A 22,357-nucleotide genomic window follows, 5' to 3' on the forward strand; every position below is an offset into this window, starting at 1 on the left:
CTTCAAACTGTGGTTTATGAAGTTGCCTTGTTTCAAACAAACCACAGTCAAAATTAACCACAATTTAGTGACTGACAATATGGACTGGGTTGACATCTGGAGAGTTAGAAACCCCCTGGGAAGAGAAGGAACATTCTTTTCTGAAGCTCAACTGACTTGGACACGAATCGACCAAATATGGATAACTAGAAGTCTGGCACCTAAGGTGAGGAAGGTGGAAATCTGCCCCAAAACATGCTCCGACCATAACGCCTTGAGAATGGATATGACATTGATCCCAATCGGCTCCTTTAGATGGAAGATGAATGATGGCCTGTTTAGAGACCAAAGAATTGTAAAGAAGGCCCAAAAAACCTTAAAGGATTATTTTGAGATTAATTTGAACACTACGGTGGAAAAAAGAACTATCTGGGATGCAAGTAAAGCTGTGATGAGAGGGTTCTTGATTCAACAGAATTCCTTAAAGAAAAGACTGCAAAATGAAAAGAAAGATAAAATTCTGGAAAGTATCAAAGAGTTGGAGAAGAAGTTAAGATCTAACCCGAAGTCCCAACCGATTCTGAGAGAAATTAAACTTTATCAGGCGCAATATTCCAAGCTGATAAATCAGGAAATAGAATGGAAGATTAAAACAATGAAACAAAAAACTTTTGAATCGGCAAATAAATGTGGGAAACTGCTAGCTTGGCAGTTGAAAAGGAGACAAAGATTAAATACAGTAACAAACTTAGAGGTTGAAGGAAGGAACATTCAGAACCCGGGAGAGATTAGAAAGTGCTTCCAGAGGTATTTTAAAAAGTTATATACTCAAGGGCCACAAGATGAAATAGAGATTACACAATTTTTGGAGAGAAATGGATTAGCAAAGCTGTCAGAAGAAAATAGAACAATTTTAAATGGCAAAATAACACGACAAGAGATTGAACAGGCCATCCTGAGTCTGAAACAGGGCAAATCACCAGGGCCAGATGGACTGACCTCTAACTACTATAAGATATTGAAGGATTATTTGATACAACCTTTGTTGGAGGTCAGTAATGAAATAATGGAGGGGAAGAAGGCGCCTGAATCGTGGAAAGAAGCATTTATCACATTGATTCCAAAGTCAGAAACTGAAAAGACACAACTCAAGAATTACCGTCCCATCTCCCTTTTAAATGTGGATTACAAAATATTTGCAGATGTTTTGGCACGAAGATTTAAGAAAGTTTTAAGTGAGATAATCCATAAAGACCAGGCAGGCTTTCTCCCGGGCAGACATATGTTTACTAACACAAGGAACATCATAGACATATTGGAACTTTTACAAACAAACATAAACACTAAAGCAGTTTTAATTTTTATAGACGCGGAGAAAGCCTTTGACAACATATCTTGGAAATTTATGAAGGGGAATTTAAAAGAAATGGGAGTGGGACGGGGGTTTGAGAACGGGATTGAGGCAATATATTCAGAACAAAAGGCTAAACTGATAGTTAACAATGTGGTTACAGAAGAGTTTAAAATTGAAAAAGGTACACGACAAGGCTGCCCGATTTCCCCATTACTGTTTATTTCGGTTCTGGAAGTGCTCCTGAATATGATTAGGGGGGACCGGTTGGTGGAAGGGATTCAGGTCGGAGCGAAACAATATAAACTTAAAGCTTTTGCAGATGACCTAGTTTTGACATTACAGGAGCCGGAGTCTAGTTTGAAAAGAGTTCTACAACTGATTCAAAACTTCGGTCGAGTGGCAGGATTTAAGTTAAATAAGCAAAAAACTAAAGTTTTGGGGAAAAACATGACAGATATTGAGTTGGAACAGCTTCAGAAAGAGACAGAACTAAATGTGGTTAAAAAAGTTAAATACCTAGGGGTAAACATAACAGCAAAAAATCTGAGTTTATTTAAAGATAATTATGAAAAATGTTGGTCAGAGATTAAGAGAGACTTGGATAGTTGGTCAAGACTAAAACTTTCTTTGTTAGGCCGAATAGCTGCCATCAAGATGAATGTATTGCCAAAAATGTTATTTTTGTTTCAGACACTGCAGATTGTAGACAAGACAGAGTGTTTCCGGAAGTGGCAGAAAGATATTTCTAAATTTGTCTGGCAGGGCAAAAAGCCCAGAATCAAATTTAAAATATTAACAGATGCGAAAGAAAGAGGGGGCTTTGCCCTGCCAGATTTAAAGTTGTATTATGAAGCTGCAGCTTTCTGCTGGTTGAAAGATTGGTTACTTCTTGAAGATACGGATGTCTTGGATTTGGAAGGTTTTAATAATGCGTTTGGATGGCATGCATATTTATGGTATGATAAAGCTAAGATAAATAAGGCCTTCAAGAACCATATTGTCAGAAAATCAGTTTTTAATGTCTGGACAAAATATAAAGACTTACTGGAGAATAAAACTCCGAGGTGGCTGTCACCCCTGGAGGCTAAGGCTCGGAAAAGAGCCAATATGGAGGCCAACTGGCCAAAATATTGGGAGATAATAGAAAAGGATGGTGACAACTGGAAATTGCAGAGTTTAGAAAAGATGAGAGACAAAGTGCGAGACTGGTTACACTATGCTCAGATTAAAGAAGTGTTTAAAAATGACAAAAAGTTAGGATTCCAAGTGGAAAAGTCAAAGTTAGAAACTGAACTGTTAGAACCTAAGACTAAGGTACTTTCAAGAATGTATAACTTGCTGCTGAAATGGAACACACATGACGAAATGGTAAAATCAACAATGATAAAATGGGCGCAGGATATTGGGTATAATATTATGTTTGAAGATTGGGAAAGGTTGTGGACCTCTGGGCTGAACTTCACTGCATGTAATGCGTTGAAGGAAAATGTGATGAAAATGATGTATAGATGGTACATGACCCCTGTTAAACTGGCTAAAATATACCATTCGTCTGATAGCAAATGTTGGAAATGTAAGGAAAATGAAGGAACATTTTTTCACCTCTGGTGGACCTGCCCTAGAGTGAAGGCCTTTTGGGAGAAGATATATAATGAATTAAAAAAGGTGTTTAAATACACCTTTACTAAGAAACCAGAGGCCTTTCTCCTGGGTATTGTCGGCCAGAGCGTGTTAAAAAAGGACAGAACATTCTTTTTGTACGCAACAACAGCAGCAAGAATATTAATTGCCAAGAATTGGAAAACTCAGGAGCTACCCACTGTGGAAGAATGGCAGATGCAACTGATGGACTATATGCAATTAGCCGAGATGACCGGCAGAATTCGAGACCAGGGAGAAGAAAGGATGGAAGAAGACTGGAGGAAATTTAAGATTTATTTACAAAAATATTGTAATTTGGCTGAGTGTTGAATTGGATGCCAGTGCAGACAATTGTCTACCATTAAATTAGATTTAAGGCTGAATTATATGTCAAACCAAATTAAGATTATTAATTAAGATGAGTTAAATGATAATTTGTTTGAAATTAATTTAATAATGATGTAAGTGTATGCGGGAGGTGTGGGGGAGTCCCATGTAACAATTGAGAGATGTTAAATGGACAATGATAAGTTGTGCTTATCTAATATATGCTTTATTTGAAAACTTCAATAAATATATTATAAAAAAAAAAAAAAAAAAAAAACAAAATTAACCACAATTTAGGAGTCAGATGTAATGCTAAACTGCTAAATGAAAGCTTCCAATCACTTCATTGTAGTCACACTGGAAGAGGAGAGGGAGTTAGAAAGCCCTGGAATTTAAGGATCATCTAGGGTCATTCTCATCAAGATAAAACTATGGTTCAGCATGATACCTAAATGCAACCAGTGTCAACTTTGACTGACACCAGCTCTCTATGGTCTCAGACAGCAGTGCCGACCTCCTGCTACCCATGATCATTCTAACTGGAAGTACCAGGGATTGAATGAAGATTTTATGCGTTCCAAGTATGTGCTCTATCACAGAGCTATGGCACTTCACCTACTAGTTCCCATTTATGTGAATAATGTTACCAAAAACACTTCCTTGAAGCATCAGCCATATAACACTAGTGATCAAAGGTTTCAGCAATTGGTGCACAGCAAACAGTACGGTATCAGGACTTCATATATCATTTATTATAGCCAGCCTCTTATTTTCTGCTGTTGGCCCCCTGAAGTTGGGATGGGCGGCTTTTTAGCCTTTGTATAACACCAAAATGGTCCCAACCGCCATAGCTAGACCAATGTAAATATCAGCACAAATAAAGCTGTGCATGATACTCATTTGACAGTCTGGCTTTACCCAAAAAAGTCTAAGTTAAAGAGGTTTCTATTGACACAGTTAAAAACTCTCACTGAAATATGTTATATTATGTGTCATAGTTGCCTTTGACTGGACTTAACCATCCAGGGGTTCCTTACCTTTTACCATAGTAACTGGCACATTAACACTAATATTCACCAGTAAAATGATTGCAACATACATCAGTGAGGTCCCGGTTATTCAGAAGCAACATTAGACAATCCTAACCCATTTATCTCTATAATCGAGAATCACTATCACTTGCCTGACAGAAAAACAGACAACTGTGATCTAGCTGCTTTCTGGAATTATTAGCAACTACATTTTTTAAAAAAAGTAAAATTGAAATTCCCTCATTATCATAGAAAGGAACATCAAAAGAGAAGTCAGTATATTAGAAAAGCATTTCATGAAGAGAAAGAGGCATTTCCTGGGCCACAACTCTTGTCAGTTTTGCTGGGTTTTTAGCCCTATTGCTCCTTGACAGCTATATCTAAGATAGCAGGGCCATATATATATATATATATATATATATATACACACACACACACACACACACACACATACATATATATATCAGTCTTTCAAAAACAAAGCACAGGCTAAAATTGTGGATTCACACATGTCCAAATGATTCTGGCTTTCATACAGGCATGCATACAATCAGAGTACTAAAGCAGAAAACAATCTCAAATAATGCTGCATAATTATGGACGTGTTTAAATAGAGATAAAGGAGAAAAGGAACTGTGGATGAAGAACTTTGACCCACTATAACATTTATAATATGGTATTACCACCATAATACAGAAACAATGCATTTTCCCCAGCTTAATTAAAGGCACTATACATATGGAAGCAGGATGCCATCTACATCCCTAGCTAGATGAGCATGTGTAATTAACTGCTGTGTGTAAGCCTGTTTGCCCCACTGCTAGAACACCCTCTGTCCACAACAAAACAGAACAGAGGAGGGTGTTCTGCAAGGTCAAGGTCTTGCCGCTTGTCTGCTGTGCCCCAAGGCTGGGGAAGATAAGAATGCTGCACGCCAGAAAGCGTTCCTCTCACCAAGAGGCACATTCCAGTAGTGATGTTGCCATTTATGCTTTCTGCCACCTGAGACCACCCTGCCTCATGGGTGGGCTGGCTCTGATGACAGAAGATACATAAAAATGCTGCACAAGTATATAGCATCTAAACAATCTCATGAACTTTAAAAATAATAATACGGTCAACAAAATCACTTACATACAGATTCACACTACCCAAATCTAAATACACAACCTCCACATACACAGTCACTCAACAATCAGACTCTCCTTACACCACAACATTGCTCCACCACTCAATTCTCACTTTACTAAAAATGCTCAAAACATTTTATTTTATTGGCTGTGTTCAAGCATCACACTAAACTATATTTTTAGTTTGACACAAATAAGCCCAGGTGAACCTCAGGCTCACAATCTACTTACCCTCTTTGCTTTAGTGCAGTTGTGAGGAGTTTGGAGGTTTCTGCTTAACCAGCTTCTTGTCAACTGGCTAACTGTGGTTAATGTTAACTGTCATTTCTCTGAAAGAAGTTAATATTAACCAGATGACACAACAAGCTATATTTAAAGAAAAACAGAAGCAGAAGTTTCGAAACTCATCTCCAATGCCACACAAAAAGGGGTGGGGTATGAGTCTGAAGCTCATTCACAACAAACAATAGTTTGTTTATTTATATTTGTATCCCAGCTTTCCCCTAAAAAGCGCACAAAAGGGCATACATGGTTCTCTGTATCTTCAATTTATCCTCACAACAATCCTGTAATGGTAGGCTGAGATACATTTTCCCCTAGGTCACCTGATCTCTCCAGTCCTAGTCCAACTCTACACCACAGTGATACTCGTAGCACAGCATATTAATGTTTGTGATGAAGCCTGAGGTTCTACCTTCACTATTTGAGGCACTATACCCTCTGTGTGGCTGTTGTTGGGAGTTGCAGGTGAGGAGAGTGCTGTTGAGCTCTGGTTCTGCTTCTGGGCATCTACCCAAGGGCATCTGTTTGGCCAATGTGAGAGAAGACTGCTGAATGAGACGGGCATTTGGCCTGATCCCGCAGGCTAAAGGAGGATGAACCACAATTACTGACAACATCCATAGAGACTAAGCAAACTTAGATTTAATGACAAGAAATAGAAACATTATTTCCTCGGTCAATAAGACTTACTTCTAAACCTAGGGACGCTCACATAACTAACAACAGTCCAATACAGTGGTGCCTCGCAAGACGAAATTAATCCGTTCCGCGAGTCTCTTCGTCTTGCGGTTTTTTCGTCTTGCGAAGCACGGCTATTAGCGGCTTAGCGGCTATTAACGGCTTAGCGGCTATTAACGGCTTAGCGGCTTAAAGAAAAAGGAAACAAACTCGCAAGAACTCGCAAGACGTTTCGTCTTGCGAAGCAAGCCCATAGGGAAATTCGTCTTGCGGAACGACTCAAAAAACGGAAAACTCTTTCGTCTTGCGCGTTTTTCGTCTTGCGAGGCATTCGTCTTGCGAGGTACCACTGTACTGATTAAGCCTATTTGTTATGATCCACAGCTGACATAATAAAGAGCATCTAAGAATAAGACTGTTGGCCTCATGAAACAACCTCAGGCTGCACTACAACAAAACAAATAGGGGTAATCTACAGGACTACAAATTAAGAATACTGATCGGAAAATATAGCTATCTTGAAAAAATGGATTTCACTAATCCAGATTATTGTTCCTTGGGGGGAAATGTTTTGTCTGTCCAACAACATCTTGCCAATTTTTAATTTTTATTTTTGGATAATAATTCAATGATACCCATTTCCCCCCTGTGATTTCTTCCATACGCCCCCCCCCCACTTCATATTGTTACAAGGCAACCCAATCTCTGACCAGTGCGAGATTCTAGAAGTACCAGCACGCTTACCAGGCTCTGTGTTTCCTTTTGGAACAAAGAGACACAGTGGAGACTGTGATGTCTTTATGATATATGATTTATTTACACATGTATACAACCTGGACCTAGATGGAGGGAGGGCAGAGAATTCACACCCCAAGAGGGTCTTGTTCCTCCTATTGCTGCAGCATTGGATTCCAAGAGACCCCAAACATCATGTCTGATCTTCTCTGCAGCATAAAACAGACTGCCCACATCATGCTCTGCACCACCCCCCCTCCAGCTTGTAAAAGGGACTTTTTCCAATTTGATTACCTCATCTCCCACTGCAATTTTGCCCTTCCCTCCTAAAACTCTGGCCCTTTTTTTGTTAACTTTCTCATCTCATGGAGAAGCTTTCCCAGTTTCTCTCTGACCCAGAGAGTCTCTGTTAATGGCCTTCCTAAAAGGCCCAACCATTCCAGTTATTATTTCTTGATGGTTCTCTTGCCAGGCTGTTTCCTGGACACAGAAAAAATGGTTTAAACTCCAGCCCCCACTAGACCTTGGAATATAGGGGTGGCTTAAATTCTAACCCTTTACTGCATCCAGATATTTTAGGATAGTATTGCCTAGCCACAAACTTATAACACTGTTGAACGCTTTTCTGTCTATTATATTTAAGATTAAAAGGTAAAGGTACCCCTGCCCGTTCGGGCCAGTCTTGCCAGACTCTAGGGTTGTGCGCTCATCTCACTCTATAGGCCGGGAGCCAGCGCTGTCCGCAGACACTTTCGGGTCACATGGCCAGCGTGACAAGCTGCATCTGGCGAGCCAGCGCAGCACACGGAACGCCGTTTACCTTCCCGCTGGTAAGCGGTCCCTATTTATCTACTTGCACCCAGAGGTGCTTTCGAACTGCTAGGTTGGCAGGCGCTGGGACCGAACGATGGGAGCGCACCCCGCCACGGGGATTCGAACCGCCGACCATGCGATCAGCAAGTCCTAGGCGCTGAGGTTTTACCCACAGCGCCACCCGCATCCCATATTTAAGATTAGGACACAATAATTGTTTAACATGTATGCAAGTTCTCAGCAGATGTGTCATCCACATTCATCTACGATTTGCTCAAAGATATTGTGACGTGCATGGATCTCCATGCTTGGATGAACAGCCATGGACAGTATAATTATTACTTTATTATGATTTATTAAATTTGTATACCTCCCTTCATCTAAAGATCACAGGGTGGTTCACAACATATGCAGGTAACATTTCCTTTTACAATTCCTATTTTCAAAGCAGCCATGAAGTGGAACCGGGCCTAAACAGCAGCAGATTTAGTGTACTGTACAAATCTATGTGAGCATAGGATTGTACCTGTGTGAGACAGTGGCAGAGCAAGTTGATCAGGCACCTGGGGCAACACGCATGCCCTGCACCCAGGGGCGGGGCCAGCTGTCAATATGGGGGGGGGCAGCCAGGGCAGGATGCTCCTTGGGGCCTCTGAGGGGTCTGCCTGCCTCCTCCCACTCAGCTGCGCACACGCTATTTCTGGCGCTCTTCCAACCCAGAAGAGTGCCGGAAATAGCTTGAGAGCACAAGTGGGTGCGCACGCTCTGGCCCACCAAGAGGTCTGCCAGGGAGTGGACCGGACTGGCCTCAGAAATCATTGCTGACCCCGATCTATACTATATACTTTATCTGAACTAAAGTTTATTAGCTAACCCACACCGTGACCTCTCTTACTAGTCTTCTGTTACAGTCCCTTCACCTCTGTTCTGTATGTGTCTAACATACAGTATTTCCATATAACTTTACTACGATTTCAGTGACTCAGAAAAACTGGCATTCCCCTGGTTTTGTTTAAAGAGAAAGACAGAGTCCTTTGCACTGGCACCAAATCACTTTTATCTTCTGTCTAGTACCTACTGACATATAATATATACTAGCCACAGCAATGTGCATTCCAAAAAGTTACCTACCATTAAAAACTTGAAATAAAAAGCCCAGAAGTGTGCTATAATAGGCCTTGTAATCTTGGACAACTAATAAAGTATGGGTGGTTCACTTAAATTAAGTTTTTTAAATTAAAAAATGACTATATACAGAACAACTAAACTTGAAAACAAAAATTCTATAGCAATAACTGCTACCATGCACTTCTCTCCAACATGTTATTGCCTTCATTCAGGCAGCATCGGTTATGCAGTATGATGCCACATATCTATGCAGTCATTAACCACTCTTGCATGCAAAGATAAGCTATTAACCACAATTTACCATGAATGAGCAGCTATTCAACTGTTCCCACCCTTTGTGCTGTGACAGGAAGAAACAAAACCAGAGTGTTGGCACATGTTCAGCCAATTATCTGTTCGGTTTTTCTCTCCCAGTTTTTCTGAACAGGATAACTATAGTATACACATTAACCAAAAAACATGTATTTTTACTATCTTACAATCCATGTTTTATTTTATTTTTCTCTACTTAACTGGGAAATGTGCAAAAAATAGCAAGATGGTACAATTACATTTTCAAAAGCCAAATATTTTACATAGGTCAGATGAACCGGTAAATCCAACTGATTTCAATTGGAATGTACTTTCAAATAAGTTGAACTGCAGTGTAGCTCAATCCTGTATATGGGAATAAGTCCCATAAAGTTGAATGGGCCTTACTCCCAAATGTGGTACCTTGGTTTACGAACTTAATCCATTCCGGAAGTCCATTATTAAACCAAAGCGTTCTTAAACCAAGGCGTGCTTTCCCATAGCTGTGGGGGACTCAATTTACACTTAACAGGAAGCGGAACATGTTCTGCTTCCAAGGCAAAGTTCACAAACCGAAACACCTACTTCTGGGTTTGCAGTGTTCTTAATCCAAGTTGTTCATAAACTAAGCTGTTCTTAAACCAAGGTACGACTGTATAGGACTGCTGCCTTCTCGGTAGTCACACTCTCCCCGTGGAATGCCGTCCCATCAGACGTCAAGGAAATAAACAACTATCTGACTTTTAGAAGAAATCTGAAGGCAGCCCTTTACAGTGGTATCTTGGATTACAAACACTTCGGGTTACAGATTCCGCTAACCCGGAAGTAGTATCTTGGGTTAAGAACGTTACCTCAAGATGAGAACAGAAATCGCGTGCTGGCAGTGCAGCGGCAGCGGGAGGCCCCATTAGCTAAAGTGGTACCTGAAGTTAAGAACGGTTTCAGGTTAAGAACGGACCTTCGGAACGAATTAAGTTCATAATCAGAGGTACCACTGTATAGGGAAGTTTTTAATGTTTGATGTCTTACTGTGTTTTAAGTTGTTGGAAGCTGCCCAGAGTAGTTAAGGCAACCCAGTCAGATGGGTGGAATAATAATAATAATAATAATAATAATAATAATAATAATAATAATAAATTGTTATTATTTTATTATTACCAGCCCAATCCTATGCATATTTACTCAAAAGCAGATCCCACCAAGGTCAATGGCACTGACTTTGCCCAAGTTTCAGCTCATGGCCAGTATAGTTAAACAGTTCTCTGAGCAGATGCACATCTGAGGAAACAGTAGTTCATCTGTCTTGCAGAAACTTTCCCATCAATGCCTGTTTTAGTTCCTAAATAAATCTCACAGCATCTGCTGGGACAGTACTGTCTGTGATTCTTAATGCCCTTTGGAATAATCTGGGACAGTAGTGTCCATGGTACAATAAGCCTCCTAACAGGCTGAGATCTGCAAAGACAGCAATGTCTCTGTTAAGAGCCATTCTTCCAGCATCTGCTTGGCATATAGCTGTTCTGTATCCATATTAAAATGAAGTGTTATGGTACCCGCATTTATATAGTGCTAAAAATATTGTGTAAAGACTATCTTACCTAAATGCAAATTAGACAAACTAATACTTACCATAAATATTTTGCAAATAAAACAAATTAAATAAAAAATAATAGCCTATAAAAATATACTTCATAAGCTAGAGTAAATCATAGAAAAGTCCACATTCAATCCTGTAGACAAGCAAAGTCCATTAATATACATCCCTTTGTAACACAGATTGCAAACATGCAGAGGACACCAATAGAGGAATGCACAAATTGGCAAAGGTGGTTTTCTGCTCACATTCTTTTTGAGCAGTTGGTGATGGCAGCCCTAGAACATTAAAGTGTCTACTTGGCTGCAGTCTTCAAACCACTTACTCCAGAGTACTCCCATTTTTGTAAATATGATTATTCTCAGTGGTTACAGCCATTAAGGGCCGCTTCTCATGTTACAATTTCATATACACAAACTGATCCTTGTTTTGCAATGTGAAAATGGCTGTAGCTGTGCTCTTTTTTTGCCCAATACAGAAACTGAATCAAAATCAAGGAGAGTATTGTAAGGAGAAGGGAATGAGAGGCAAACACCTACATGGCAATTCTTAAACTAGAAGATGCATGCTGTTCCATAAAACAACCTTGACTGTAGATGGAACTGGGGTCTTAAGATTTATTTACAGAAAAAGAGACCCTAAAGCTAGCAACGATTGCAGTCAGAAACTTTAATATAAACGTAACAGTTACTAAAAATGTAAACCAAAATTCTCAGCTGTTTTATGCTTCAAGATACCTCCCTAAGGAAATAACTGCAGTTAAAAAATGGCTTAGAGTGCAAATTATATCCCATCTATAATGAAGTATGGGACGCGGGTGGTGCTGTAGGTTAAACCACAGAGCCAAGGGCTTGCTGATCAGAACGTCAACAGTTCGAATCCCTGCGACGGGGTGAGCTCCCGTTGCTCAGTCCCTGCTCCTGCCAACCTAGCAGTTCGAAAGCACGTCAAAGTGCAAGTAGATAAATAGGTACCACTCCGGCGGGAAGGTAAACGGCATTTCCGTGCACTGCTCTGGTTCGCCAGAAGCGGCTTAGTCATGCTGGCCACATGACCCGGAAGCTGTAAGCTGGCTCCCTCGGCCAATAAAGCGAGATGAGCGCCGCAACCCCAGAGTCAGCCACAACTGGACCAAATGGTCAGGGGTCCCTTTACCCTTTACCTTTTATAATGAAGTATGCAAACTATCATGCTTTACTCTTTCAAGATTTAACTATAGACATACTTGTGTTTTAATAGGATTAAATACGTTGAAAAGAAATGTTTGTTAGATATCTGCTTTCTTAATTTTGTGCAAATATTAATATAATTAATTATGTGAATGGAAAACAAACATGCAGTTTCCAATTTTCTACTATGGTTAAGAATCCAGAAAACATTGAGTTGGATGCAGAAAGTTTCTTCTGCTCACATTATTATAAACTCAAAGATGTTCTGTTACTTGCTGAAGCTTGAGAGGAATCTACCTATTGTAGCACTAAATGAATGCTTGGACAAGCATTCGTGGAGAACTGCTAGTAGCTAATTGACTTTTGCTCATGGTTCTTTGGATGCAAATTACTACATGCAACAGTTTCACATGATATACATATAATCTGAAGGAAATGAGAGATTTCAATATGTGGCCATTAAAAGTTTAAACCCCAAATGATGTATAATGATGAGAAATGTGGAATAAGAATACGTATGTTGAAGAGTTGCAAAAATCTTTCAGTATCAAGTGCTCAAGGGATTATAGGCTGGAATACAAAACAAAGCAATCAAAGTATAATTAGGATTCTTATGATATTTTAATTTATTTAAATGAAGTTTGTGAACTGATCATAAAGACTTTTACGGTCAGAGAGAGACTGATTTCTCAGCCTGATTCAAGAATGTGGCAGGCAGGAGTGTACTTTCAATGATTGATAGAAATAAATAAAGAAAGAAAGAAAGAAGTCTTCTGGGAACAGACTGACAACTGTAAACTCATCAAAGTAACAGGTCACATATTTGCTAGTTATAGATTGTCTTCTTTTCCTGCCTAGTCTTCCTCATTCAGTAGCTATGTGTAATCCTCCAAACATTACAGAGTAATCTATAAGATTACTCAGGACTGAATGGCTTTGGGTTGCAACCAGATGGAAGCTACCTTAAAAAGTAATACACCTGAATACTAAATTTGTTTACATTAAAGACAGGCCTACTGTTGTCAATGCCCTTCACTTCCAAATAAGTTTTAGATTTAAAACCTATATCTAAAAACCTGCCGCTATCTCTATACCATATCCCTCAAGCGAAATACTCAAGAATACAAGTACTGTAACTTTAAGCAGTTATTTGCAAACATTTGTGCTTATAGTACCCACTACACAGCTGACAGAAAGACTATGAGGCCACTTTTTTGTGGGGGGGGGAGACATTTATCTTTTATTAACAAGACTTTCTACATCCATGAAACAGACTTACCAAACGTAATCTTACTAAGCAAAACAATGGGAATATGGAAAACACTTTGTTTTGTTTGCAAGCCGAAAAAAATTTGTTTTAAAACAATAATGGGAGCCAGGCTCAATCATGCTTAGCATAAACCCATTAAATTCAATGAAACTTCATTTGGACACAACAACCTTATGGCGCAAGGTAAACTCCTTCCACCCCTGGTTGGATTTTACAGAGCAGGGGGCTCAACTACATTGCAGCCCTGCTATGCATGGTAGTTGAGGTGGAAGATGGACCACAACACTGGCCTGGACCTGGTACAGCAATCAGATCCAAATTGCACGCAACGCTGTCACACAGATGCAGGGCCAGCTCTGGATCCAACAGATCCAAGGCTGGCTCAGCCCTGCCCCTGAAATATCACATTCAGCAGACAGAAGTGGGGAAGCTCCACTCCAGCAGAGTGATGCACAGGTAACTGGCTAACAGCGGCTGGGAGAGGTACACCTCCACCCAATTAAACACCCCCAGCCTTACATAAAGAGGATTCAAATTGTTCTGCCTCTATTCTATGCAAGATTGAGTCTGAATCCATCCCAAACTGCATTTCATACAGTAGTGGTCTAACCTCTGCTTTTAGATAATAAACCATGTAGTATAACAATGCGATGTGTACAAGCAACCTTACCATTTAAAAAAACACATTATTCCAAAGTCTCTAAAAATCTATTCAAGATAAACTGAATTACAGAACATTTCTACACATTTCTAATAAAGCTCAGTCAAAACCAGTGGGGCATCACCAAGTTCAAAACTACTTCTATGCAATTGTGACTGGCTAAAGAAAAGTTTACCTACATTTGAAGTTTTCACAATACATGTATTTTACGGCAATGAAATTGAGCCGGAAATGTTTTGTCAGTTTGTTTCATATTTACAACAAACCATCTCATACAGTCAACTTTTATTTAAGTCCCCAGAAACGTCCTTCTGCTTTGGATGCAACCTGCACTACCCTGGGAGTAAGTCCAATTGAACTCAGTGGGATTTACTGGTGAACAGACATGCAAAGGACTGCCCTATTAAAAACTGGAGTCAAGCAGATAGAAAAATAAAAAAGGTTTTGGTGGAGATAAAGAAGTTTCGGAAGCAATATAAAGCATTTTAAGAAAAAGCAGTATTGGGTTAGATTCATTCACACATTCGGCACCACAAACCTCCCCCATCCCCCCATTAGATTTTTCTAGGTGGGGGGGGGGGCGCCATGGAGTTTTCGTTCCTTCCAATATACACAAGTAACCCCTTGGCTGACGCACCAGCTCTTGAACTTACCTACTTAATTTGGAGAGGGGAACAGCCTCCGAACTAGTTCTGCGTTCCAGCACTCAGCAGGAAAGTCTCCTGCATAGCCTCCAATCAAGCTCTTTGGCATTTGCAGTTCCTTCTGGCCAGAACTAGAGGCAGGCACTCCCACCACTGGGCTAGGAGCCGCAAGAAGAAACAGCTAGAAGAAAGTTTCCTTTTCCCTTGCAGGCAGCTCCCCCCCCCCCGCTTCTTCTTCTTTATTTAATCCCAGCCTCTTTACGCGAATGCCATACGCACCGTTACCTCGGCAGTGCAACAGCTGGAGAGGTTTCCTCTGCGCGAGGGCGGCTCCTGGGAGACGGAGCCTCGAGGCAGGCTGGACTGGCGGGGCCGTGGCTGCTTCTGGAGGCGCCGCTGTGTTTACAGCCAGTTTCATGCTCTCCGCTCGTCCCCTCCCTCTCCCTGCCTCCCTGCCACAGCCTCGCCTGACATCATTCATTCTCTTACATTCACACACACGCCCACTCCATTTCCAAACAGTGAGTCAGCCTAGCCCTGCTCCTATGCGAAGAAGGCTGGGCTAGAAAAACCGGTTGAGACCGAGGAAAGGAAATAAAAATAAAATGAGGGGAGGAAAAAAAATTAATCGAGCGGGGTGGGAAGCCCTGCTCCACAGTCTGTCACTAAAGGTGGGGATAGGAGGGATCTGCTGTACAGGGATCAAGGCACGGGTTGGTGCATGCACTGAACTCGCGTTGCAATTAAGAGAGTGGAGAGAGTTGGGGAGCGGATTCTGCAAGGAAACGAGCCAGCTCCTGTCTGGATAATCCTGCTCCTGATCTTCAGGCTACCTTAAACCGTTCTTCAAAAGAAGGAACTCCCTTTAGGATCAAACAGGGGCAGAATCCGATCGTTCTAACTGCTGCTGCTCTTTTCAGCGTTTCAAGGATCCTCTTTCATGGTTTCTTATGCCTCCGTGGCGCACTTTTCATATCAGCTGTCGGCCTTCAAACTTTCCCCACCCACCGCAAACATAAGAGCCAACTCCTAGGGACCGAGGTTCCTTCGCTGCCCCCCCCAATAAAATATTTGCCCCCCCCCAAGTTGATGGGCATTGACATTCAAATAGTATGTGCACGTAGCGTTATGTGAACAATTATGCAGGGTGGGGCTTACCTGCCCCTCCAATATTTTATTCAAGTTGGCAGCCCTGCCCAGAAATGTACTTGGGTGACTGCCAGCAATTTAGCTGAAGGGATAAAGACAGTGACTTAAAAATGCCACCTAGCCTTCAAGTAAGAGAGCACTGACCAACCTGCACTAAATTAGTTCAGGATTCCCAGACCATCATGTATCCAGAGAGCAAAGTACAAGTTATAGCAGTGATGCTTGAAGTTACTTAATTGGAAATAAACCAAGGCTAGAATCCCTAGGCATGCTCAGGTTGCCATTCTAATTCGACTTGCCTGGGAGTAAATCCCACTGACTTCAATAGGGCGCCATCCGCACTATGCATTTGGGGCAGCCATGGCTTCCTTTCCACCCCCAATCCTGGGAGCTGTAGTTGGTTAACAGTGGCAAGAGTTGTTAGGAAACACACATTCCCCTCGCAAAACTACAATTCCCAGAGTTCCTTAGGAAGAGGAGCTGACAAGTTGTCAACGTTTCCTTTTTTAAAAGGGAAATTCCCTTATTCCGAATAGGATTCCTCACAAGAAAAGGGAAAATTTGACAACCACTCTTAAGAGTTGTAGTTCTGAGAAAGGAATAGGCGCTTCCTAACAACTTTCAGCACCTTTACCAAACTACAGTTCCCAGGATACTTTGGAGGGAAGAGAAGATGTGACTTTTCTAAAGCAGCATGAAACTGCTTTGAGTGTATAATGCAGATGAGGCCTAAGACTTCCTTCAGAGTAGGCATAGATAGGACTGTGTTATTACCTGGGAGTAAGCCCCATTGAGCAATGGAGGTTAATTCCAAGTAAGCAGGCCTAGTATCGGACAGCACATGTATTAAGGGTCCTAGTAAGACATTTTCAACACGATTATAGAGCAGGAGAAAAGATACTTACATAAGAATGTCATTTTGAAAAATAAAAACAAATGAAATGAATCAGAACTAGTCCTGGGCCTTGACAGTAGCCTGATATGCAGACCAGAAGCAATTCATAAAGCTATTTCCACCACTTTTGTCTCCGCACCATGCTGAGTATCTTTGCCAAATGTTATTAAAGCCAGAGGAGCAAGGCTAGTGAGAAAACGGTGGCGACTTTACACAGAAAGGGGGGATGTGATTGCAACTGTACAAATGTCACTGGGCAGCAGAAGTGAGAAGCGTAACGAGGACCAACTGTATTATCTGTGAATGGAAATACATTTGGCAATATTTCACAGGTAAAAATGTTCACCTCGCGGAAGCTGCGCACGGAACTTCAATTCTGCATGGCTGATGTTTACTAACAACCGGTGGTCCCACCAGAAGTATGTCTTCTCTACCAAGGGCCTAAACCTGGAAGGAAATAAGAACGTCATGCTTAGGTTTGAAAGCTTTGAGGTCAGGATATTATATAAATACCTGTGGTCAAGGGGAAATTTTACCTCAGAAAACTCCTACAAGTGGTGGTAGTCCTGGAGACAACAATGGCTGCCCCATTTTCCGCGTGGCTTGGTAGGCCTAGCATTGAACAGCCAGCTTGGCAGTGCCTAGGAAGTGTGCCTTGCGGTTGCTTAGCAACGGTGACAGATTTACCTCAGCCCCTTCTCCCAGGCCAGCCATTTTGCCTGTGTGGCGGAAGAGCAATGCTGGCGACAACAGCGTTAAAGGGAAAAAGCTGCAAGGAGAGTGAGGAGAAGCTTGAATTAAGTGTGCCCCATTTATCTGGAGTACATTATCCAGATGTAGTGGCTAGGAGTGTACAGTATGGATACCCAAATTCCTGTTACTCAGTGAATGGCCACCTGCAATCTTTGCCTCAGCAAAGTTGTTTGGATGGTACATGAGATCATCAGGATGCCATCCTGAGAATCTGGGACGGAGTAGGAAATAAGAACAAAATAAATACCATAAGTCACCCTGGGTTTTTTGTTTTGTTTTGTTTTGTTTTTTGGACAACAGGTTCATGTTGATCAAAACAGCCAAGCTATTATGTTCTTTGCACAGAATGTTAATGAAATTGTTGTTTGTCACTTCTGGCCATTTTATGCCCTGCTCAATATTAAGCAACAGCAATATTTAGCTTTAAATTCAAATTACTTCATATGAGCTGGTGTGAGATAAACAGTTCTTGGGTTGCCTTTGGTCACAGTGAATTAACGCTACATTGCCTTTTTAAGCACAATTCACCTTCCCCCTTAGGAAAAGCCCAAGAGCAGGCCTGTGCTAAAAGCCCTGCTAATAAATTTATAAAGTTACCAACACCTATGTGGAGCCAAAATTATGCAGTCAATATTCCACATACATCATGGGGATGTTTCTGTAAGTCAACGGTCCTTGAATTGTTTTTTATAGTTATAGATATAACTTTTTACGGTCATATGACAAAACTTGCTTATAATATAACCTGTTTTGTCATTTAATGGTTTATAAGGCATTGAAAGGTATAACTTTATAGTATGATAATTTTAATTTCTCCCTCCCAAACTGAGATTATTTCACTAACTGATCACATACAGTTGATCAGCAAATTCCACTATATATTTCAAACAACAGTTGACAACAGATCAGTTAGCTCAGAAACAACGCTTGTTTTGTGATTTAAGGATTTTCAGGCCAAACAACATGACTATAATATTAGATGCAACCCTTTTCATATTATTTCAGTGTGATATGCTGTACAATGGCTGGGAAGGGTTGCATTACTCTTTTTGTTTGTTACTATATTATGTATATTTGTGTTTTTATATTGTAAACTGCCCTGTGATCCTCTGATGAAGAGTACATAATTTACTAAATAAATAAAACAAATTCTGTAGAATAAGAAAAAACCCCACACATTAAGAGCTTTTATTTCTAAATATGTAAGAAAAATTCTATTCTCAACAAAAGCCTATCAGTAGTGCATTTGCTTTTCGATGGGGAAATTTGATCCCAGTCTCCTCTTTTCTATTTGTTTTTTCTTTTCTTAAAAAAATCCTTCCCAGGGCAAACTTTTCTGTTCATCTGAGCTGAAGCAAACTCAATTTTCTTTTTCATTGCGGCATTTCTTTCATGAGATCAGCAGTGGTATTATTGGAGATGGTATTACTATAAATGGACACAGCCTAGCTCGTGCATTAAAGTTGTGATGATTTCCAGAAAGATGCCAGGCAGTTCTTTAAGTAAGCATTGTGGCTAGAATCCAGGAGACGCACCAAAGTTCGGAAGGAAAGAGATGAAAAATTGTGTCCCTTAGACTGGCTGCACTGTTGTCAGGAGTCTTTGTTTGGACCATTTTTACACTCTTGCTGTATATTTATTTGAGCAGTTTTTCTTTGTCTATTAACCAGTAGAATGTGACTTCTGTGTTCTACCTCTGCTTTACATCAACTTTTCCCACCAAATAGTTAAATTTTAAAGCAAACTCTCACCTGAGCACCTCCGTCATTAATGGACTTTTGTCTTTATAACAGGCTTGTCAAGTGAGGAGATATTACCCCTCGACTTTGAAGGAAGGTAATGAGTCAGAGAGCAAAGACCATACAGGAACTGCGCAATTCAGTATGTGAAACTAATCCCCACCCCAGCATTCTAATAATACAATCTCCACAAACCACACAGAACACCCATTTTGCTCCCTCCACCTCTGCTATTATCTGGTGGCTTGAAATGCAGAATCATGAGATCAGCATCAGCAGAATTTCCACATTTTGGGGTTCCCTTTAATAATTACCTGCATGTCATACAGATAGTTAACAGATCTGCATTTCCATAATAATAAATGCTACATATGCTAAATTTGTGGCTGTCACCAGGGGAAACACAACAAAATATGCACATTAGAGAAATCAGTTCAATAAATTTTGCCTGAGATTGCCCAGACTCCTGCACAGTTTCTGCTGCAACTGACTCCATCGAAATACTGAAGCTACATTTGCACCAGACATTTAAAGCACCATTATGCCAATTTAGCAGTCATGGCTTCCCCCAAAGAATCCTGGGAACTACAGTTGGTAAGGGTGCTGAGAATTTTGGAGGCATCCCTATTCCCCTCACTCACCTGTAATTCCTATTCCCCTCACTCACCTGTAATTCCTAGAGTTCCCTAGGAAGAGGGACAGATTGTTAAACCACTTTGAGAATTGCAACTTCTTATTTAGAAAATACGGATACACATAATGATTGTGAAAGTGTGATTTCTTCTCTAGATTGCATTGTATGTTTATTATTTGAAAACGATAACAAATATTTTTTAAAAGTTTTTATTTCAGAATGCTGGGTGTCTATAATCATGGATACAGGCATACATATGAAGGTATAAGATGGAGAAAGTGGCTAGATGCATATTACCTATAGTTGCCAACTCCCTAGCTAATGTGGCTCCTGTGCCAGCAAGAGAAACATGACAGGAAATTCAGTGCTGCAGCTGTTTACATAACTGCAATTCCTGAATGGGAAAAGTTGAGTTCACTGTTGAAGAAAGGTTTTTGGAAGGAACACTATTCTTGCTTGGCTAGATGTTTGTTGCCCAATCTCACTCCTACTAATTGAATACTATTCACAGCTCTACAAACATTACGGCATACATTGATCAGAACAAGTATGGCTACTTTATCTAGACTATTTTATCTACTATAGTAAACTAATTCAGGTCTCTTTGTCTAAACTGTTTTGCTGATGTCATACATTGATCTGGTTTCCTCATCACATTAAGCCAAACTATGTGTGGGTTTTCAGACTGAAGACTGTGTATGTAGCACTCCTCCCTTGGTGCTGCTGCACTATCTGTGACTAAACCACGGTTTGGCTTAGTGTTATGTCTGAACCCAGGTTTGTGGTTTGTCTTGTTCCAGACAAACCATGAGCCATAACCAAAGCTTGTTCTTTGCTTACCTCTTGCATTTTGTCTGGTGGAAACAAACCACAAACACATGTTTGGATGTAACACTAAGCCAAACCAAGGTTTAGTCATGGGTAGTGCAGCAGCAGCAGCAGCAGAACAACCAGCAGCAAAGCAATGAGACCATAATATTCATTCCATAAAGCCATGCATATATTTGTTCATGCAAAACCATGATTTATATTGTATTTTGCATGTTTAGAGAGAGAAGCACAACAATGCAGAGGATTATATGTGCTCTTTATTTTGAATGGGAGGTGTGTTGGTTTTAAACCAAATCCTATTAGAATAGGTTTTTTATGAGTGCTGGACATTCACAGTGTTCAAAATTGAAGTAAAGAGGAACTGTAGGTGTTTTAAAGCTTATATTGTTTGCTGAATGCCTTCACAGAATACGTAAACAAATGAACAGAATGAAACATATCTTTTAGTGAAACCACTGAAGACTCCATTACACAAACACAGGTAATGTCAATACAGCTTCATAATCCTTATTCAGCCCCTTTATACCTCTTTACTTGCATGGATTAACTAATCGTTGGAACTATGTTAGGACTGTGATATCTGCCACACATCCAAAAGAAGGACTGTGACTCAGTGCTTTGCATGCAAAAGGTCCCAGCATAACTCAACTTCTTCAGGTATGGCTGGGAAGAGACCCCTGTCTGAAATCCTAGAGAATCACTGCCAGTCAGTGTAGACAATATTGAACTAGATGAACAGAATGTCTTACTCAGAATAAGGCAGTTTCTATGATCCCACTGGGAAGAGATATTGAGCATGTGTAGGAGATTGCACTGGACCCCCTTCCTGTTGCACAACTTATGAAAAAGCATGCATACAGTTTGTATGCATGTTCAGTGTATACTTTGGAAGGTCTGCAGCTCAGGGGTAGAGTACATACTTTGTGTGCAAAAGGTCCAAAGTTCAGCCTTTTCAACTGGGGTTCAGAAAGATTCCCATCTGAAAACCTGAAGATCCAATGCCAGTCAGTGTACAACTTAGTCTAAGCCGACTTTCTATACAGTTATATTTACAGTTTCCCAAAGTATGTTTCTTTCCCCCCCCCCAACATGTTTTTATTAGCAATTTCAACATAACATATCAAAACATATCATATTGATTATTTCCCCCCACCCCCCTCAAACCCTCCCTCCCCCTGAGACTTCCCTTAGCTCCTCTCTCTGATTTCTCAGCCCATATTATTCTCTGCATATTATAAAATTATACAAATCCTCACATTATGTCTACCATGTTATCAATCGATAAATTTGTGTATGTTTATTCAAAACCTGCCAAGGAGTCCAATTCATTTTGTTGTCTTTTTAAGTAATTTGTGAAAATTTCCCATTCTTATTTAAAATCACAGTTGTCCTTATCTCGTAGTTTGTATGTCAGTTTAGCCAGTTCTGCATAGTTCATCAATTTCTCTTGCCACTGTTCTTTTGTCGGAGTTTCCTCATTCTTCCATCCTTGTGCTATCAATACTCTTGCCGCTGTTGTTGCATACATAAATAAATTCTTTGTTTTCATTGGCAGGTCTCGTCCTATAATCCCTAACAAAAATGCTTCTGGTTTTTTTTAACAAATGTCATTTTAAACATTTTCTTCAA

General features: G+C 40.4%; 1 protein-coding gene and 1 long non-coding RNA gene across 9 annotated transcripts in view; one reads left to right on the top strand and one right to left on the bottom strand.

Moving 5' to 3' along the window:
• Positions 1-17,218, bottom strand: part of SGMS2 (sphingomyelin synthase 2) — a 34,665-nt gene extending 17,447 nt beyond the window's left edge. The window contains exons 1-2 of one of the 4 annotated variants that reach the window (XM_083571642.1): positions 15,007-15,168; positions 14,737-14,885 (exon numbers count right to left, since the gene is read on the bottom strand). The gene's annotated coding sequence lies outside the window, so the exon portion shown is untranslated. Of the gene's footprint in view, positions 1-14,736; positions 14,886-15,006; positions 15,719-17,117 lie in introns of those variants that run through there. The other 3 variants (XM_083571641.1, XM_083571640.1, XM_083571638.1) reach the window with 3 other exon arrangements.
• The window catches only part of LOC310742514, a 28,327-nt gene that overhangs the window by 508 nt on the left and 5,462 nt on the right, over positions 1-22,357 (top strand). For 2 of the 5 annotated variants that reach the window (XR_014538488.1, XR_014538489.1), the window contains 2 exons: positions 19,318-19,405; positions 21,136-21,209. This is a non-coding gene — a long non-coding RNA (uncharacterized lncRNA). Of the gene's footprint in view, positions 1-16,021; positions 17,104-17,160; positions 17,264-17,485; positions 17,552-19,317; positions 19,406-21,135; positions 21,210-22,357 lie in introns of those variants that run through there. The other 3 variants (XR_014538490.1, XR_014538491.1, XR_014538492.1) reach the window with 3 other exon arrangements.

The sequence above is a fragment of the Podarcis filfolensis genome (assembly GCF_964270895.1).
Source record: "Podarcis filfolensis genome assembly, chromosome: 9".
NCBI classification, from domain to species: Eukaryota; Metazoa; Chordata; class Lepidosauria; order Squamata; family Lacertidae; genus Podarcis; species Podarcis filfolensis.